This window comes from Capricornis sumatraensis, chromosome 1 (genome assembly GCF_032405125.1).
Source record: "Capricornis sumatraensis isolate serow.1 chromosome 1, serow.2, whole genome shotgun sequence".
In the NCBI taxonomy this organism is placed as follows: Eukaryota; Metazoa; Chordata; class Mammalia; order Artiodactyla; family Bovidae; genus Capricornis; species Capricornis sumatraensis.
In genome coordinates, this window is record NC_091069.1 from 227,802,831 (window position 1) to 227,811,054 (window position 8,224).

Sequence of the window (8,224 nt, forward strand, 5' to 3'; positions counted from 1 at the left end):
ACTCCAGGAGATGGTGATGGACAGGGAGGCCTGGCATGCTGCGATTCATGGGGTCGCAAAGAGTTGGACACGACTGAGCGACTGAACTGAACTGAACTGATCACCACTTCCATGATGCTGCTATAAAATCTAAGGGTAGCAATATTATTCCAAGTTTGCTATAAGCAAATAAATGGAGGAACACAAATTATAATTGCAGTTAATATTTTGAGACACTAAACAATATATGTATTATTTATTAGATGTTTCTTAACTAAGCTTATTTCTAATGAGTTTCTCTAAATATTCTTAACAGATTTGAGGTAGACTTTATAAAATCATTAAATTTTTAAATAATTATCCATTATCTAGGGAACTGCAATAGGAAAATTAAAGAATTATGACAACAAAAGTTTCATTTCATTCACACTGAAATTGTTTAAATTTGCTATGTGCTCAGCTGTTCAGTTGTGTCTGACTTTTTGTGACCTCATGCACTGTAGCCTGGCTCCTCTATCCATGGGATTTTCCAGGCAAGAATACTGGAGTGGGTTGCCATTTCCTTCTCTAAATTTGCTATAAAGAAATATAAATCACTATATAATGGCCAACTCTGTTTTACTTTGGATGAGTTGAAACAACTGAAGTAGGCACTAGCTATATTGGCACACAAAGAAACAAAGTAAGATTCTCTCTCAACATCTATATCTAAGATACTACTTATTAAAATTGTTGAAAATAATTTCTATGAAAAGGAAATTAGTATGCATTTTATATGCCTCTTGTTACAAAAACTGATCAATCCCTAACTGCACAAACACCCTAACCAGGATTTTGAAGAAATTAAAACCCTCAAATTTTTCTCATTTGGAATTTTAAAGTTTAAGAAATTTTTGGCAAAATAAACAAGGGAATGGCTACCCACTCCAGTATTCTTGGACTTCCCTGGTGGCCCAGACAGCAAAGAATTCACCTTCAATTCAGGAGACATGGGCTCAGTCCCTGGGTTGGAAGATCCCCTGGAGAAGGTAACATCTACCCACTCCAGTATTCTTGCCTGGAGAATTCCATGGACCAAAGAGCATGGAGGGCTAGAGTCTATGGGATTGCAAAGAGTTGGACACGACAGAGCAACTAATACTTTCACTTTGGCAAAACACTTTCCCTGATGAAAAAAGCTGTTTTAAATTCCATCCCTGTCCCATTATGCTGCTAAAATACCTATGAATTTCAAGAGCAATATAATTGGCATTATAATAAACGATCTAGCAAAGTGTTATGGAACAGTAAAGAACACAGAGATATTATGTCCCATTGTTACTATGAATAGAACCACTCAGACACCAATTAACATCCCATTGCTATGATTACTTGTTATTGTTCTTGTTGTTCCAATCAAACTCACATATTTTTAATTCATATTTTGATTCAAAAAGTTACGCTATAAAAGATTTACCATGAATGGAAATAAATGTGAAATACACAAAGCTAATCAAGTTTATAACCAGCGAGAATAATAGGAAAGGAAAATTAAATTGCTTTGCTTCAAGGAAAATCTTTTAGGAAGCATTTGTTGAATAAACATTAAAGAAAGTTTTTACATGCTTCCTTACACAATTGATACTTGGCTTATATTTTTCATATGTATTTCCTTTAATTTTTAATATATACCAACTACTGTCTTCATATTGTCTTAATATTGTGTGTTGGTGGTTGGAGGGATGGAAAAAATATATTTACCAAATATTTAAATAGTGCTCTTAATGTTTGAAGCATGTAGTGATAAGATAATACCACTTATCAGTGGTAAATAAGTTTCAAAAACAAGCAAAGTGACAATTTATGCATAACACAAAGAAACACTGAAAATTTTGGTGGCATAGTAACATCAAATAAACAATGTCTTGATATTCATGACATTATAATGATTTAATCTAAAGAGCTATGTCTTTTAAAGATATTCTTTTTAATATATCTGTGCTATTCCCTGCACTCTAAAATATGAAGTAGGAATTATTTTCTCTGCAAGTATTTCAATTCTTTTGGAACTGGATTTGAACTTTACTTTTAAGTCCTATGTAAGAAAAAAAAAAAAAGGTGATTGAATGGAAGTTTGTCTCCAGTAATAATTTTTTGGTACCCCAGCTGACAAATTTACACATTTCAGCTTTTAGAATGTTTGCTGGCATCCCCAGGATGCCTCTCCAGAGTGGAGGAGAGTTTAGACTGACTCTAGGGTGTTAGCACATGATGAAGGTAATATGTTTCCTGAGCTGAAGCTCACAAACAAAGCAGTTAAATCCCCATCACAAATGGCCAAATTGGGACTCATTACACTTTTCATAGGCCTGGATCTTTTTGTTTCTGAGTCTCTTAAACATTTATATAGGGCAATGAAATTTTCACAGAATCTGAGTCAGTTCTTTTAATGAACAATGAGATACATTGCTTTGAAAGGTACAGTTTTCTTCTAAAAGTAGGACTATAATTTGAGGAGTAAACCACGAAGGGAGGAATGAAGAATTGACACTGCCTCCTCTGCTCCTGGTTAGAGCAGGGACTTTCCTCTTGAAACGCTGCTTATTTTGCCAAAGTTTTCATTTACTTATCAGTTATACACACTAAAGCCTACTATATGCAGGCTTTGTGTGAGGAGTTGAGATAAGAAAGTGAATATGACATGATATCAACTTACAAGGGGTTTAGCCTAACAGAAGAGAATAAATACAAGCATTGTTAATAACAATATTACAAATATTGCCATGAGATCATATTGTAGATATTGTTATAAAACAGTGTGATAAGATCTCTAAAAAAAAAGTAAAATGTACCTAACATTGTGGGGAGAGAGATAAATGGGCTGTTCAGAGAGTATTTCGATTGGGATGAATGGGAAGGTTGAGACAGAAGGAGGTGAGAATTTCCAGGTATAAAAGATGAGTTTTTTCTGAAATTGGTTTTAAAGTTTGACATACTACATGCAGCAAACATAATTTTCTAAGTAGGTGCTAATGCTATGAACTTTCCTATCTAATTTCCAACTTACTAGGCCAAAGGCCTACCTCTAAATGGGAAAAGAAATGCCTACAGAAACATCAAAACAAGGATATTAAACTTTTAATAAATTAAAAATAAATAATTTAAAATTGTAGATATATATCCATTATATATCATCTTTATAGATGGATTCATAGCGATAGAGAGTGAGAAAGGAAAAGTGAAACTAGGAGAAAAAGAAAGAGAAGGAGAAAGAGATAAATTTAGGAAGCCCTACTGGACACTGAGTTGTCAGAGCTGGAAATGAATGCTGCCCAGTCAGTGATGAGTCTCTATAGTAGAGTATGTGCATTATGCTAACAGTGCTCAAGGTCAAGAGCTGTACTAACTCTGATAAACTTAAGTTGGATGTTTAAAGCAGAGCTAAAAACTATTACTTATTAAACACTTACATGCCAAGATCTCTTGCAAAAATATCCTACATATGGTATCTTGTTTAATCCTCAAAAATCCTGATGAAACAAGTTGTATTCTTTTAAAATAATGATATGGAAAGACTCAGTTACTTGCCCTAGGACAAAATGAATTATTAAGCATAAGTAATCGGAGGTGATTTAAAAAGAAGATACTAAATCATGGGAAAGCACAGCTCATGCAAGGGACAGCAAAGAAGTTTGTATAACTAGAACTTAGAATCTAGTATTGAAGAGGAATAAAAGGGAAACTGGGGAGGGGATATTCTGTAAACAACCTTGCATTTCATGCCAAGAAGTTTCGACTTCAGAATCTATTTGAAAACTTGTGCTCATCTAGGTCAGACTACAGGGTCTACCAAAATGAACTTTTTATCTGCTTAATGTCATGAACATGAGTCTACCTAATCATCAGATTCTACTTCTTCTATTGTCTACTATCTCATTAATTCATTCCCTCTTCTACACTCCAGACTAATCTGGTCATTTAAGACTTTATCATTGTACCTGGATTCTGTAGCTTTTTTCAGAGGGAAAATGTTAACAATATTGCAGACAAAATTGGGAACTACTGTTCTATATGCATCCAATATTTCTTTAGTTACTAAAGACCAAATGTTTCTTGTCCTAAAGGCAATCTTTCTTCTTTTTATTCTATCCTCATTTGCCTTTTCTAAGGAAATGTAGATTATTGATGAGTCTATTTCTTAAGTTTATTAAAAATCCTTTCTTTGGTATACACACTGCTTGTTTTCATATACTCAAGATCCCAACTTAAATATCACTCATTAAACCCCTCGTACTATACCAGGACCAAATCTAAACTCTCTCTCACAAAACTTTTTAAGAGTTTTGCCTTGGTTTTCTCATAGTCCACTTCCCAACTCCCACAAGTCTTGCTTCTACTCCTGTATATTTATTGCCTTAGATTGCAAATTATACTCAATGGATATAGTTCATTATTTATCTAATTTAAACTCCTGGAAGCATCATCCACTACTGACCTCTCTTTTCTTTTTGAAATACTCTCTACTCAGTCCCTCTGGCACTATAAACTCCTAGTTTTCTTTGCACCTCCATGATGGCTTTTTCTGTCTCCTTATATCATCCTTCTCTTGGAATTCCACAGTGCTCTTTTCTTTTATACTCTATTATCATTCCCTGGGCATTTTCAACCATGTCCATGACTTCATTTATGATCTATACTGCAGTAAGCTGTTATCTTCAATATACATTTCACCACTGTGTTTGAAACATATTCAGTTCCCTCCTTGACATTTCATGGAATTTTGAATGCACCACAAACACATGTCCAAAAATTCACTCAATAGTTTTTCTTTAATTTTATCACTTCAGTAATTTTCATGGAAATAATATCCAGATATTTAAGACAAAAACCTAATACCTAAGCAAGGGATAGACCATACATGACTCCATTCACAGTCAAAAGAAATGTAAAAAAAGAAAAAATATATATATTTAATGATGCAGTATTAAACCATGTGTATATAAAATGAACTGGATTACATACTTCATTACTATAATAATTTCATAGTCACCTTCTGCTCCTATTGGGGTAAGTGCAAATGTTGCAACTATCCACTTAAAATGCAGTGTGGCTCTGATCGTTTCCATGTGCGTACATCATCTCTTTGATAAATTGCTTATCTTAGTAAAAAGTGATCTCTTGTAGTTCTCATGTATTTCTCATAATCTTTAGTGCAATACTGTGAACCTTAAATAATATCATGGGATTTATATGACATACCACTAGTGATGCTGAAAGTTCTCCCAAGAAGCTGAGAAAAGTCATGACTTAATAAGAAATAGTTGAATTGCTTGATATATACCATAGATTGAGGTCTGCGGCTGCAGATGCCCTCCATTTCAGGATAAATGAACCCAACATAGGGATGACTGTTAAAAAAAATAAAAAATCATGAAGCCATCACTGTAGCTATACCAGCAGGCACAAAAACCTTGCACTTTTTGTGAAATACCTTTTTATCATCTTATTGAAAATGCAACTTTTATGTGGGTGCAGGATTGCTATAAGAAAGGCATACCCGTAGACACTAATATGATTCAAGGGAAAAGGAAGTCATTATATGACAACTTCAAGCAAAAGCAAGGTAAAAGATCTAAATCTGGAGAATTTAATGTCAGCAGAGGATGGTTTGATAATTTTAGAAAGAGGTTGGGCTTTAAAAATATCAAGATAAGAGGAGAAGCAGATTCTGCCGACCAAGTGGCAGCAGACATGTTCCCAGATGCCATGAAGAAAATCGTTAAGGAGAAAGGATATCTGCCCAGACAGGATTTTAGTGCAGAGAAAAGTGCCCTATTCCAGAAAAATAATTCCACGCAAACATTTATTAGTTACAAAGAAAAGCACATACAAATTAAGGCAGGAAGAGATCAGCTAACTATGTTTTTTACAAATGTAGTTGGGTTTATAATATGGATTGCTCTTACCTAAAATCTGCTAAGCCATAAGACTTGAAAGGAAAAGATAAATACCAGCTGCCAGTCCTTTGGTTGTACAAGAAGGTCTGGACAAGAGAACACTTTCCTTCATTAGTTTCATTGATGATTACTTCCTAAATTCAGGAAGTATCCTGCCAGTTAGTGACTGCATTTTGGTTATGGCATGCTAACTCTTAGTCGCAGCATGTGGGATTTAGTTCCCTGACCAAGGATCAAATCCAGGCTTCCTGTATTGGGTATAGGGAGTCTTAGCCGCTGGACCACCAGGGAAGTCCCATGACTGCCTTTTAAAGTTCTTTTGATATTGGACAATGCCCTTGGCAACCCAGAATTTTATGGGTTCAACAGTGAAAACATCAAAGTGGTCTGTATACCTCCAAACACAAGGTCTCTAATTCAGCCTCTAGATTAGGGGATCATAGACCCATTACATTACATAGGCTCATTACAAATGGTACCCTATGGAATGGATTGACATACAAAGGAAGAGAACCTCAATACAGAGAACATCATGAAAGTATGGAAGGATTATACTGCTGAAGATGTGTTCTTGTTTTAGAAAAAGTGAAGAAAGCCATCAAGCTTGAAACAATAAATTTCTTCTGGATAAACTGCATCCAGATGTTACGCATGACTTCACAGGATTTATAACAGTGCCAACCAAGGAAATCATGAAAGAGATTGTGGATACAGCAAGACAGGCACAAGATGAAGGATTTCAAGATATGGATCTTGGAGAAATTCAAGAGCTAACAGACATCACACCAGAGGAATTAACAGAAGATGACTTGATGGAGATGAGTGCTTCTAAACCAGGACCAGATGATGATGATGAAGACATAGGAGAAGCTATGCCAGAAAACAAACTGACATTAGACAACCTGGCAGAAAGATTCCAGTTATTCAAGACTGCTTCTGACTTCTTTTATGACATGCACCCTTCTGAATTATATGAGGACTGAAACTAAGGCAAATGGGGAAGAAAGACTGGTACACAGAGACATTTTTATAAAAATGTAAAGGCAAAAAGCCAGGCAGAAATTACAATGTATTTCCATAAAGTTACACCAAGTGTGCCTTTTTCCCCCCTCTGCTTGCCTATCTACCTCCTCAAACTCTTCCATCTCTGCCACCCCAAAGACAGAAAGACCAACCCCTCCTCTTCCTTCTCCTCAGCCTACTTAATATAAAGATGACATCACCAGATGGTCAAAACCAAAATCAGATTGATTATATTCTTTGTAGCCAAAGATGAAGGGGCTTTATACAGTCAGCAAAATCAAGACCAGGAGCTGATTGTGGCTCAGTGATGAACTCCTTAATGCCAAATTCAGACCTAAATTGAAGACAGTAGGGAAAACCACTAGACCATTCAGGTATGACCTAAATCAAATCCCTTATGATTATATGCTGGAAGTGACAAATAGATTCAAGGGATTAGCTCTGATAAAGTTCCTGAAGAACTATGGACAAGAGTTAGTGACATTGTACAGGAGGCTGTGATCAAAATCATCCCCAAGAAAAAGAAATGCAAAAAGGCAAAAACGGTTGTTAGAGGAGGTCTTACAAATAGTTGAGAAAAAAACAGAAGCAAAAGGTGAAGGAGGAGAAGGAAACATATATCCATCTGAATGCAGAGTTTCAAAGAATAGCAAGAAGAGACAAGAGAACCTTCCTCAGTGATCAGTGCAAAGAAATAGAGGAAAAAATAGAATGGCAAAGACTTGAGATCTCTTCAAGAAAATTAGAGATACCAAGGGAACATTTCATGCAAAGATGGTCACAATAAGGGCAGAAATGGTATGGACCTAACAGAAGCAGAAGATATGAAGAAGAGGTGGCAAGAATACACGGAAGAACTGTACAAAAAAAGATCTTAATGACACGGATGACCACTATGGTGTGGTCACTCACATAGAGCCAGACATCCTGGAATGTGAAGTCAGTGGGCCTTAGGAAGCATCACTATGAATAAAGCTACTGAGGTGATGACATTCCAGTTGAGCTGTTTCAAATCCAGAAAGATGATGGTGTGAAAGTGCTGCACTCAATATGCCAGCAAATTTGGAAAACTCAGCAGTGGCCACAGGACTGGAAAAGTTCAGTTTTCATTCCAGTCCCAAAGAAAGGCAATTCCAAAGAATGATCAAACTACCGCATAATTGCACTCATCTCACATACCAGCAAAGCAATGCTCAAAATTATCCAATCTAGGCTTCATCAGTACATAAGAGAACTTCCAGATGATCAAGTTGGATTTAGAGAAGGCAGAGGAACCAGAGATCAAA